Source organism: Pseudophryne corroboree, chromosome 2 (genome assembly GCF_028390025.1).
Source record: "Pseudophryne corroboree isolate aPseCor3 chromosome 2, aPseCor3.hap2, whole genome shotgun sequence".
NCBI classification, from domain to species: Eukaryota; Metazoa; Chordata; class Amphibia; order Anura; family Myobatrachidae; genus Pseudophryne; species Pseudophryne corroboree.
In genome coordinates this window covers 1,021,367,899-1,021,380,623 of record NC_086445.1, presented here as the reverse complement: position 1 = coordinate 1,021,380,623, position 12,725 = coordinate 1,021,367,899, and the positions used below count along the sequence as shown (strand labels likewise).

Below are 12,725 nucleotides of genomic sequence, written 5' to 3'. Positions count from 1 at the left end.
GACTAAAAATAATATTGTGAGGTGTGAGGTATTCAGAATAGACTGAAAATGAGTGGAAATTATGGTTTTTGAGGTTAATAATAATATGGGATCAAAATGACCCCCAAATTCTATGATTTAAGCAGTTTTTTAGGGTTTTTTGAGAAAAACACCCGAATCCAAAACACACCCGAATCCGACAAAAAAAATTCGGTGAGGTTTTGCCAAAACGCGGTCGAACCCAAAACACGGCCGCGGAACCGAACCCAAAACCAAAACACAAAACCCGAAAAATTTCAGGCGCTCATCTCTAATTGTTGAGCCATCTGTTGAGAGGCTCAGTTATTATTCATACTGTTAACTGGGTATAGTATCACGAGTTATACGGTGTGATTGGTGTGGCTGGTATGAGTCTTACCCGGGATTCAAAATCCTTCCTTATTGTGTCAGCTCTTCCGGGCACAGTATCCTAACTGAGGTCTGGAGGAGGGTCATAGGGGGAGGAGCCAGTGCACACCAGGTAGTCCTAAAGCTTTCTTTAGTTGTGCCCAGTCTCCTGCGGAGCCGCTATTCCCCATGGTCCTTACGGAGTCCCAGCATCCACTACGGACTACGAGAAATAGATTTACCGGTGAGTAAAATCTTATTTTTTACACTGCAATTTAGATTTCAGTTTGAATACACCCCACCCAAATCTAACTCTCTCTGCACGTTACATTTGCCCCACCGGCACTGCACATGGGGGGCACAACTCTGAATTACCCCCTAAAGCTCCAGGCTCCCACACAAAAATAGGCCCATCATCATGACGGCATAGTGATGGACGACCACCAGCTGGCCACACAGTCGCCCATATATCATAAGTATTAAAGTAGTTTTGCTATTTTTCTCACAAAATGGTGCAATGTTTCTAGTTTTACATTTTTATGGAGACTTTGGGGCTGATCCTGTATTGTACACACCCACATAGGACTGACCACACCCACACGGCTCTGGCCACACCCACACAGCACTGGTCACACCTCCTCTGCTTTTTACAAAAGACCCTTGAACATTTTTAGCCCAGGCCCATGTGGCCCTAAATCCAAGTACTGTAGTATGTTCTAAGTATATTGGGGGTAATTCCGACCTGATCGCTCGCTAGCGTTTTTTGCAGCGCTGCGATCAGTTCAGAACTGCGCATGCGTATGCACCGCAATGCGCAGGCGCGTCGTACAGGTAGAAAGAGGTTTGTGCGAAGAATCCATTCGCACGGGCGATTGCAAGGAGATTGACAAGAAGAATCTGTTTGTGGGTGGCAACTGACCGTTTTCTGGCAGTGGTTAGAAAAACGCAGGCGTGTCCATGTTTTTGCAGGGCGGGTGTCTGACGTCAATTCCGGCCCCGGACAGGCTGAAGTGTTCTCAGCGGCTGAGTAAGTCCTGGGCTGCGCAGAGACTGCACAAGATCTGTTTGTACAGCTCGGCTACACATGCAATCGCACACTTGCAAAGCGAAAATACACTCCCCTATGGGCGGCGACTATTTGTTCGCAGCGCTGCAATAAACAGCTAGCGAGTGATCAGGTCTGAATTAGGCCCATTGTCAAATACTTTGCTGACAAATTGTTTTGTGAGCACTCATTCATATACAGCTAATTTATAAGTAAACTGCAGTTAGAGCAGGGATTTCCTCAGGGATCATTTCATCATTATTCAACACAGCCCCTTGTTCTCCGTTGCAGGGATTCTGACTAAACCTGATCTAATTGACAAGGGCACAGAGGAGACGGTCGTCAATATACTAAACAATAACGCTATCCAGTATCCACCTGAAGAAGGGATACATGATTGTGAAATGCCGGGGTCAGCAGGAGATCCAGGACAGGCTTTCGCTGATAGAGGCCACAGAGAAGGAGAAGACTTTCTTTGAAGAGCACGAATATTTCTCGTGAGTTTTTCTTTAATATCTTTTTCTGGGGATTTACTTGTTCTTAAAATATACCAAGAGAGAGGGGTGCTGGGCTAGTGAAGCAATGAAGTAAAAAAGGTGTATTGCATATAATATACAGAGAGAATATATGAGCAATAGATAACTGACTCCGTTAATACATGAACATGAATTTATTATACTGAATGCACATAAACAAAAATGATATGTAAAAAGTGCCAGATACACATAATACCCCCAGTATAGTGCCAGTTACACGTAATGCCCCCAGTAGTGCCAGATACACATAATACCCCCAGCAGTGGCCCAGTAGTGCTTGCCGCTGCTGGCCTGCTGCTGCTCGTGTCTGAGGGGATGGCAAGAGAGCGCAGCACGCGCCTCTCCTGCCCCTCACTGAAGTCCAGTCTCCGGCGGCTATTTGAAATATGGAACCAGCTCGTGAGCCAATCAAAACTCGCAGTCCGGCAGCCAATCGGGAACCACAACTACCGTTCCACGAGCTCTGATTGGCTGACAGCAGGCACCACTTTAGAAATGACCGGGAACCCTTAGTAGCCTGGCACCCCATGCGGCCGCTGCTAAGGAACCTGCCTGGAGCCGGCCCCACACAGATGACTTGGAAAACATGTACTGTTTTGGGTTCTCATGACCAAGTTTGAGAACCACGGCTCTACTTACACAGCACCAGTAAGCGCTGAAGTGCGCCACACTCAGCTGTCCAACTGGTCACTGTATTTGACCAGCAGGTTTGTTCTGCACACAGGTATGGATCCCATACAGCCCTCTGGTGCATTTATTCTATTTGGAACTTTTGGCAATTTTTGTGTGTGACAATATATAAATGACTAATCAATAACGCTTACTTTCTAACTGGAAATAGACTCTTTGGCCCTGATTCTAAGCTGCACATAATTGCAAATTCAGCCGCACTTCATGATTTTTAGCAAACCGCATAATGCGTCATTTTGTTCAATTAACAGCGATTCCTATTTGACCTCATTTCAGTCGCATCTCACTTGTGGCTGAGTGGAAATTTCTGGATGGCAAGTTGGCAGTGATGGGCCATAATTGTCCACTCACAATTTGCATAAATATTCATTATATGCTGATTATTTTGTTGCCAATCAGATGCTATGTATAATTTTATACCTTGCACTTGATAAATGTTACTTCAAAGCTGATTGGTTGCCATTGCTCACTTCTCCACTCCTATCACTGTCTCTCATACCTACCCCTGAGTGTTACATACTGTACGCACACCCTTGCTCACCACCCACTGTGGCTCTACCAGGCACATCTGCTGTCCCAGCTGCCTTTGTCTGTCAGTACTCAGTTAATGATGCTGTGAGGAGACGTGGTCATGCTGGGACATCCTAGACCAGCGGTCGCCAACCCGTTGCTCGCGAGCGACAGGTAGCTCGCAGCCGCATTCCGGGTCGCTCGACCCGTGCTGGCTGCTGCCGCTGCCCAACTTCGGGGGAAGTCCATAATTGACTCCCGCCGTCCGGTCCCTAGCACTCCGCCGCGGAGGAGACTGATGCTAGAGGTCATACTTGACCTCTAGCGCATGTCATGCACCACAGCGCTATAGATATCCAAAAAGTGCCGGGAGCGCTCAGCGCTGGCGCTCCCCGTACTTCCTTTACACCCCACACACAGTGTTTGGAATCGGAGGAGGCTCCCTCCGCTAGTCCTAGTGTCCTGCTGCAGCAGTGGTGCCGGCGGCTTCTCAGTGACAGCAGTGCCAGCAATATCATACTCCTCTGCTGCACGCTCTGGATATGGACCTCTGGCGCTGAGCGGTCCCCCCCCCCTCTGCATGACAAACAGAGTATTACACCCCTGGCAACAAGACCCCTGGCAACGAGCATGACACGCAGAGCATTACACCCCTGGCAACGAGACCCCTGGCAACGAGCATGACACACAGAGCATTACACCCCTGGCAACGAACATTACACCACTGGCAGCAAGACCCCTGGCAACGAGCATGACACGCAGAGCATTACACCCCTGGCAACGAACATTACACCACTGGCAACAAGACCCCTGGCAACGAGCATGACACGCAGAGCATTACACCCCTGGCAACAAGACCCCTGGCAACGAGCATGAAACGCAGAGCATTACACCACTGGCAACAAGACCCCTGACAACGAGCATGACACGCAGAGCATTACACCCCTGGCAACGAACATTACACCACTGGCAGCAAGACCCCTGGCAACGAGCATGACACGCAGAGCATTACACCCCTGGCAACGAACATTACACCACTGGCAACAAGACCCCTGGCAACGAGCATGACACGCAGAGCATTACACCCCTGGCAACAAGACCCCTGGCAACGAGCATGAAACACAGAGCATTACACCACTGGCAACAAGACCCCTGACAACGAGCATGACACGCAGAGCATTACACCCCTGGCAACGATCATTACACCACTGGCAACAAGACCCCTGGCAATGAGCATGACACCCCTGGCAACAAGCATGGAACCCAGAGCATGAAACCCCTGGCAACGACCATTACATTCCTGGCAACAAGCATTATACCACTGGCAACAAGTAGGATACCCAGAGCATGAAACCCCTGGCAACGAGCATGAAACCCCTGACAATGAGCATGAGACCCCTGACAACGAGCAGGTAATTTAAAATTAATTAGAAGCCTTACTGTGGGCCATAATGTGTAATGGTCATTACGGTGTGTCGCATAATGTATTGAGGGCATTACGGTGTGTGGAATAATGTGTCAGAGGCATTATGGTGTGTGGCATACTGTGTAAGTTGCATTACTGTGTGTGATATAATGCGTCACGGGCATTGCGGTGTGTGGCATAATATGTCATGGGCATTACGGTGTGTGGAATAATGTATCAGGGGCATTGCGGTGTGTGGCATTATGTGTAACAGGCATTACGGTGTGTGGAATAATGTGTCAGGAGCACTGCGGTGTGTGGCATTATGTGTAACAGGCATTATGGTGTGTGGCATATTGTGTAAATTGCATTACTGTGTGTGATATAATGCGTCACGGGCATTGCAGTGTGTGGCATAATATCTCATGGGCATTACGGTGTGTGGAATAATGTGTCAGGAGCACTGCGGTGTGTGGCATTATGTGTAACAGGCATTACGGTGTGTGGAATAATGTGTCAGGAGCACTGCGGTGTGTGGCATTATGTGTAATAGGCATTACGGTGTGTGGAATAATGTGTCAGGAGCACTGCGGTGTGTGGCATTATGTGTAACAGGCATTATGGTGTGTGGCATATTGTGTAAGTTGCATTACTGTGTGTGATATAATGCGTCACGGGCATTACGTGTGTGGCATAATGTATACTGGGCATTACTATAAGGAGGAAAATGACAAATAATATAAGGGGCAAGAATCAGGATTTTTTTTCCTGTGGTGGCCAATGTCTGGGCATGCAGGTTGCAAAACTGGGGTATAAGGTAGTCTCTTCCTGCAATGCCACACCCCTTGCAGTGAGGCCACACCCTCTTTTTGGAGCGCACGCACCTACGGCGCGCGATAATTCTTTACTTTTAATATAGCAATGGGAGGGGCGCCAGACATTTTTTTGCCCATGAGTCCAGTCTTAACACTGAGAGCGCGCCAGCAACCATTCAAGTACGGCTTTTTTTTTCCAATAACTTTAGTAGCCCCTCAGGAGGTTTAATTTTTCTCGAGTAGCTCACACCTCAATTAAGGTTGGAGACCACTGTCCTAGACCATGGCTACCCATCCTTTCAGCATCAATGAGCACAGAGAAGGGTGGGGCAGTGTAACTGGGTGCAGTGGGAGGACCATTGCCGGGGCCCCATAGCAGCAGCACCTTCTGCAGTTACTATAGCTGTGCCCTTGGTAGGGGGCGCTGACTTGAGACTGCCAACACATTATGTGGGACTCAGAATCAGGCCCTGTACCTGTAATGAAACATCTGGTCATGTGATTCTCTCATTTATTTTGCCGCAGTGAATTTCTGAGTGAGGAGAAGGCCTCTGTCCCATTTCTGGCGCAGAAACTCACAACGGAACTGGTGGAGCACATCAATGTAAGTTGGTCAGACTGTCATGATATTGATTGTTATTTATTTATTTCGTCTATTAATTTCAATATACCATTCATTTTCCATTGAATTTTCACGAGAGGCATATACCACATTGAAATGAATGGCCTGTTGAATCAATGGGGAAAGCTCATGCATTCACAAATATGTGAGCATCCCCCCAAAACATATGAACCACAGGTATTCAGCAAGTAAATTGTATATCAAACCCTCCACATAGGAATTTAAATGATCTTTGCTGAATAAGAATTTCAGTAACAGTCTGTGGTGCGGTTATAACTAGCTACAAGCTTATACAAAGCCGCTTCCATAATCTGAATTTCATATATAATTTGTTTTTTAATTTCTGAAATGATTTCACTGGTGTCTTCCTGTTTCTGGAACTCATTATAAGAATTACAGAACTGCGAACGAAATGATCACAGCGCTGCTACAAAGCTTTTTGTGCAGTTTCGGTCAGCGGTTGATCGAAAATAACCTCACCGCTGACCGCAAAGTTCCCACCATTGGATACAATGGAGCGCATAGGCGCTACATTGTATCTCTGCCGTGTGCTGCCTGACAGACACTGCAGGAGCACACAGCCAATCAGGAGAGTGCCACGACGTGGCGATCCCTGATTGGCTGAAGGGACCCTCTATGACAGGAGTCAGGGGGGGTCCTGGCAGTCGGGGAAAGGGGTCCCATGTGTAAACATGGGACTCCTTTCAGTGCGTGGTCGGGTTTCCGTTTTATTATTTTGCCAAGTACGTGGATTATACAAAGGTCTGATTCTACACTGGATTATGTGAGTATAATTTTTTCCACAGGTACCCCAAGGATTCTACAGGGACAAGAGGACAGAGCCTCGTGTGAACATAGGTAAGTATGTATGTTTGGAGGTGTGCATGTATGTAATAAAATTATACTTTCACGGTGTGTGTCCTGTTTTTTTGGGGGTATTTTTTTAGTAGTAGTACTACAGGTACCAGCGGGCCCGGTTTTCCACCGCATGCTGGTACTTGTGGTTCTCCAAGTACCAGCTTGCGGGGGAGGCTTGCTGGGACTTGTAGTACTGCTACTAAAAAAATATTCACATTTTTTCACAAGGCTATCAGCCCCCCATCCGCCGCCCTTGGATGGGGGGGGACAGCCTCGGGCTTCACCCCTGGCCCTTGGGTGGCTGGAGGGGGGGGGACCCCTTGATTTAAGGGGTTCCCACTCCTCCAGGGTACCCCGGCCAGGGGTGACTAGTTGGGTATGTAATGCCAGGGCCGCAGGGACCACTATAAAAGTGTCCCACGGCTGTGGCATTATGTGGAGCCTGGTGCTGGTTTCAAAAATACGGGGGACCCCTACGCTTTTTGTCCCCCGTATTTTTGGAACCAGGACCAGGCGCAGAGCCCAATGCTGGTTGATTAAATATGGGGGAACCCCTGTCATTTTTTCCCCCATATATTTTCAACTAGGACCGGCTCAAAGAGCCCGAGGCTGGTTATGCTTAGGAGGGGGGACCCCTCGCAATTTTTTACAGAATTTTTAAGACTTTAATCAACTTTTTAAAGTACACAATGAAGCCCTGCACGGATCTCACAGATCCGGACGGGATTCCTTGTGTTTTGTCAGGCAGTGTTTTACTCATCACTCCCGTAAAACACTGCCTGATATTACGAATCACATCGACATCGGAAAAAACGAATGTGCAAAACTCGGCAGCTTAGTGAATGATCGTATCAGGATTCAAAAAGTTGCAGTAAAATGCACCCGATACCATTCGAGTTCAAACACCCTTCAAAACGGCAAAAACACGAATCTTTGTAAATATACCCCCAGGTTTATGTTTTGTGAGCAGCTAATTAGCCTGCCAGTTTATTTTTGAGTTGTGCAAGCGATCCAGAGTACTAGGGGGAACATACAAGCTCCACACAGATAGGACGCTGGTTGGAATCAAACCCATGACCCCATTGCTTGAGGGCAGCAAAGCTAACCATTATTCCACTGTGCTGCTTGATTTGGTTGCTCTAGGCATGTGGGTCCAAACTGACACATCTTTTGGATACAGTTCCAGGAGATAAGGCCATACATAGGGGCTGATTTATCATTGAGTTTTCTCTTACGTCCTAGAGGATGCTGGGGTCCACATTAGTACCATGGGGTATGGGTGGTCATTCCGAGTTGTTCGCTCGCTAGCTGCTTTTAGCAGCATTGCAAACGCTAGGCCGCCGCCCTCTGGGAGTGTATCATAGCTTAGCAGAATAGCGAACTAAAGATTAGCAGAACTGCTACTAAATAATTCTTTGCAGTTTCTGAGTAGCTCCAGACCTACTCCTAGATTGCGATCAGCTCGGTCCGTTTAGTTCCTTCCTGGTTTGACGTCACAAACACGCCCTGCGTTCGGCCAGCCACTCCCCCGTTTCTCCATCCACTCCTGCGTTTTTACCTGGCACGCCTGCGTTTTTTAGCACACTCCCTGAAAACGCCATGTTGCCGCCCAGAAACACCCACTTCCTGTATCACATTACGATCACTCGAGCATTGAAAAAACGTTGTTCGAGCTTGTGTAAATCTACAAAGTTTTGTGTTAATTAACTAAGCGCATGCACGCTGCGTACCATGCGCATGCGCATTTTCCACCTAATCGCTCCGTTGCAAAAAACTGCAACAAACGAACAACTCAGAATGACCACCATAGACGGGTCCACTAGAAGCCATTGGCACTTTAAGAGTTTAATAGTGTGGGCTGGCTCCTCCCTCTATGCCCCTCCTACCAGACTCAGTTTAGAAAATGTGCCCGGAGGAGCCGGTCACAGCTAGGGGAGCTCTCCAGAGTTTCTCTAGTAAAAGTTTTTTTTAGAGTTTATTATTTTACAGGGAGGCTTCTGGCAACAGCCTCCCTGCTTCGTGGGACTAAGGGGGGAGTAGTGTCTGCCCTGCGGGGTCTGAGCCACTATCTCTGCTGACAGGACACGGAGCTCCTGAGGGGAATGATCGTTCGCCACCACAGGTGTCCGCTCATCCCCGCAGCATGCCACCACCCCCTTACAGAGCCAGAAGACTTTGGTGGCGAGTCAGTCACCGGCCCCCCTGGCAAGCGGTGACTGCAACTGCCTCACCTTCTGGAGGCCCGCAGGTTCGGGGTTCGGAGCTGGATCCTTTTAACCACGGATGCAAGTCTCAGAGGTTGGGGAGCAGTCACCCAAGGGGAAACCTTCCAAGGAAGGTGGTCAAGTCTGGAATCCCATCTTCCAATAAGCATCCTGGAGCTAAGAGCCGTGTACAACGATCTTCTTCAAGCAACGCACCTTCTGCAAGATCAGGCCATTCAGGTGCAGTCGGACAACGTAACGACAGTGGCCTACATAAACCGACAGGGCAGAACGAAGAGCAGAGCTGCAATGACAGAGGTGACAAAAATCCTCCTCTGTTCAGAATGGCACGCAGGGGCGATGTCAGCAATCTTCATTCCGGGAGTGGACAACTGGGAAGCAGACTTCCTCAGCAGACACAATCTCCATCCAGGAGAGTGGGGCCTCCACCCGGAAGTGTTCGAGGAGGTTACAAGTTGTTGGGGTGTACCTCACATAGACATGATGGCCTCCAGCCTCAACAGGAAGCTTCGGAGGTACTGTTCCAGGTCGAGAGACCCACAAGCAGTGGCTGTGGACACACTGGTGACACCGTGGGTGTTCAAGTCAGTATTTGTGTTCCCTCCACTTCCTCTCATTCCAATAATTCTAAAGCTTGTAAAAAGAACAAGAGTTCAGGCGATCCTTCTTGCTCCGGACTGGCCAAGGAGGGCTTGGTACGCGGATCTGCTGGATCTACTACTGGAAGATCCAAGGCCTCTACCTCTTCGGGAGGACTTTCTGCAACAGGGGCCGTTCGCTTATCAAGACTTTCCACGGCTACGTTTGACGGCATGACGGATGAGCGCCAGATCTTAGCTTGGAAGGGTATTCCGAGCGCGGTTATTCCTACCCTGATACAGGCTAGGCAGGGAGTAACATTTATACATTACCATCGAATTTGGTAAAAGTATGTGTGTGAACCTCCAAGAGGTTTCCTGCGGTGGAGTTTCAACTTGGACGGATTCTCCTATTCCTGCTAGCAGGAGTGGATATGGGCCTGCGTTTGGGATCCCTAAAGGTCCAGATTTCGGCTTTATCCATTTTCTTCCAGAAACAATTGGCTGCCCTCCCTGAGGTTCAGACCTTTTTGAAAGGGGATCTGCACATCCAGCCTCCCTTTGTGGCGCCGACGGCGCCCTGGGATCTTGACGCGGTGTTGCATTTCCTGCAATCAGATTGGTTTTAGCCTTTACAGGAGGCTGAGGTCAGGTTTCTCACGTGGAAGGCTGTCACTTTGTTGGCCTTGGCTTCTGCGCGACATGTGTCGGAATTGGGGGTTTTGACCTGTGAAAGTCCCTATTTGGTCTTCCATGAAGATAGGGCGGAACTCAGGACGCGTCAACAGTTCCTTCCAAAGGTTGTGTCGGCTTTTCATATCAACCAACCTATTGTGGTGCCAGTGGCTACTGACTCCTCAATTGCTTCAAAGTCTTTGGATGTTGTGAGGGCTTTGAAGATCTTTGTGAAGAGGACTGCTCGTCACAGAAAATCGGACTCTCTGTTTGTCCTTTATGATCCCAAGGAAATTGGGTGTCCTGCTTCTAAGCAGACGATTTCTCGCTGGATCAGGTTCACTGTCCATCATGCATATTCTACGGCAGTGTTTCCGTGTCCAAAATCTGTTAAGGCCCACTGTACTCGTAAGGTGGGTTCTTCCTGGGTGGCTGCTCGCGGTGTCTCGGCTTTACAGCTTTGCCGAGCGGCTACTTGGTCTGGGTTGAACAGGTTTACTAAGTTCTACAAGTTCGATGCTTTGGCCTCTGAGGACCTAAAGTTTGGTCAAGCAGTTCTGCAGTAGCCTCCGCGCTCTCCCTCCCATTCTGGGAGCTTTGGTACATGCCCATGGTACTAATGTGGACTCTAGGACGTAAGAGAAAATAGGATTTTAATTACGTACCGGTAAATCCTTTTCTCGTAGTTTGTAGAGGATGCTGGGCACCCGCCCAGCGCTTCGTTATCCTGCAGTGGTTATTTGGTTCAGTACTGCTTTGTTCTTAGTTACGTACTGTGTTTCTATACTGGGTTCAGTAATGTTTCAGCTGTTGCTGAGTTTCAGGCTGGTTAGCCTGGTTTGCCTTGTTTGTGTGAGCTGGTGTGAATCTCGCCACTATCTGTGTATTTTCTTCTCTCGAAGTATGTCGTCTCCTCGGGCACAGTTTCTAGACTGAGTCTGGTAGGAGGGGCATAGAGGGAGGAGCCAGCCCACACTATTAAACTCTTAAAGTGCCAATGGCTCCTAGTGGACCTGCCTATACCCCATGGTACTAATGTGGACCCCAGCATCCTCTACGGACTACGAGAAAAGGATTTACCGGTAGGTAATTAAAATCCTATTTTATCAGCATGCATATGATAAATGGAGCCCCAGCCAATCAGCTCCTAACTGTCATTTTTCAAACACATGACAGTAGCTGATTGGCTGGAGCACCATATATTAAATAGTGATGTGCACCGGAAATTTTTCGGGTTTTGTGTTTTGGTTTTGGGTTCGGTTCCGCGGCCGTGTTTTGGGTTCGGACGCGTTTTGGCAAAACCTCACCGAAATTTTTTTGTCGGATTCGGGTGTGTTTTGGATTCGGGTGTTTTTTTCAAAAAACCCTAAAAAACAGCTTAAATCATAGAATTTGGGGGTCATTTTGATCCCATAGTATTATTAACCTCAATAACCATAATTTCCACTCATTTTCAGTCTATTCTGAACACCTCACATCTCACAATATTATTTTTAGTCCTAAAATTTGCACCGAGGTCGCTGGATGGCTAAGCTAAGCGACCCAAGTGGCCGACACAAACACCTGGCCCATCTAGGAGTGGCACTGCAGTGTCAGACAGGATGGCCCTTCAAAAAAATTGTCCCCAAACAGCACATGATGCAAAGAAAAAAAAGAGGCGCAATGAGGTAGCTGTGTGACTAAGCTAAGCGACCCAAGTGGCCGACACAAACACCTGGCCCATCTAGGAGTGGCACTGCAGTGTCACGCAGGATGGCCCTTCAAAAAAATACTCCCCAAACAGCACATGATGCAAAGAAAAAAAGAGGCGCAATGAGGTAGCTGTGTGACTAAGATAAGCGACCCAAGTGGCCGACACAAACATCTGGCCCATCTAGGAGTGTCACTGCAGTGTCACGCAGGATGGCCCTTCAAAAAAATACTCCCCAAACAGCACATGACGCAAAGAAAAAAAGAGGCGCAATGAGGTAGCTGTGTGACTAAGCTAAGCGACCCTAGTGGCCGACACAAACACCTGGCCCATCTAGGAGTGGCACTGCAGTGTCACGCAGGATGGACCTTCAAAAAAATACTCCCCAAACAGCACATGATGCAAAGAAAAATGAAAGAAAAAAGAGGAAGGTCAGGCATCGCAACCGACACAATTGGACTCTCCTTGGGGATTTGTGATTTCGAAGAACGCACAGTTCTTTGCTGTGCTTTTGCCAGCTTAAGTCTTTTCTTTTTTCTAGCGAGAGGATGAGTGCTTCCATCCTCATGTGAACCTGAACCACTAGCCATGAACATAGGCCAGGGCCTCAGCCGTTCCTTGCCACTCCGTGTCGTAAATGGCATATTGGCAAGTTTACGCTTCTCCTCAGACGCTTTTAATTTTGATTTTTGGATCATTTTACTGATCTT

The 12,725-nt window shown here is 48.2% G+C and overlaps 1 pseudogene; it reads left to right on the top strand.

Annotated features, from left to right (window-relative positions):
* LOC135050311 (interferon-induced GTP-binding protein Mx-like) overlaps positions 1-12,725 on the top strand; it is a 105,260-nt pseudogene that overhangs the window by 31,482 nt on the left and 61,053 nt on the right.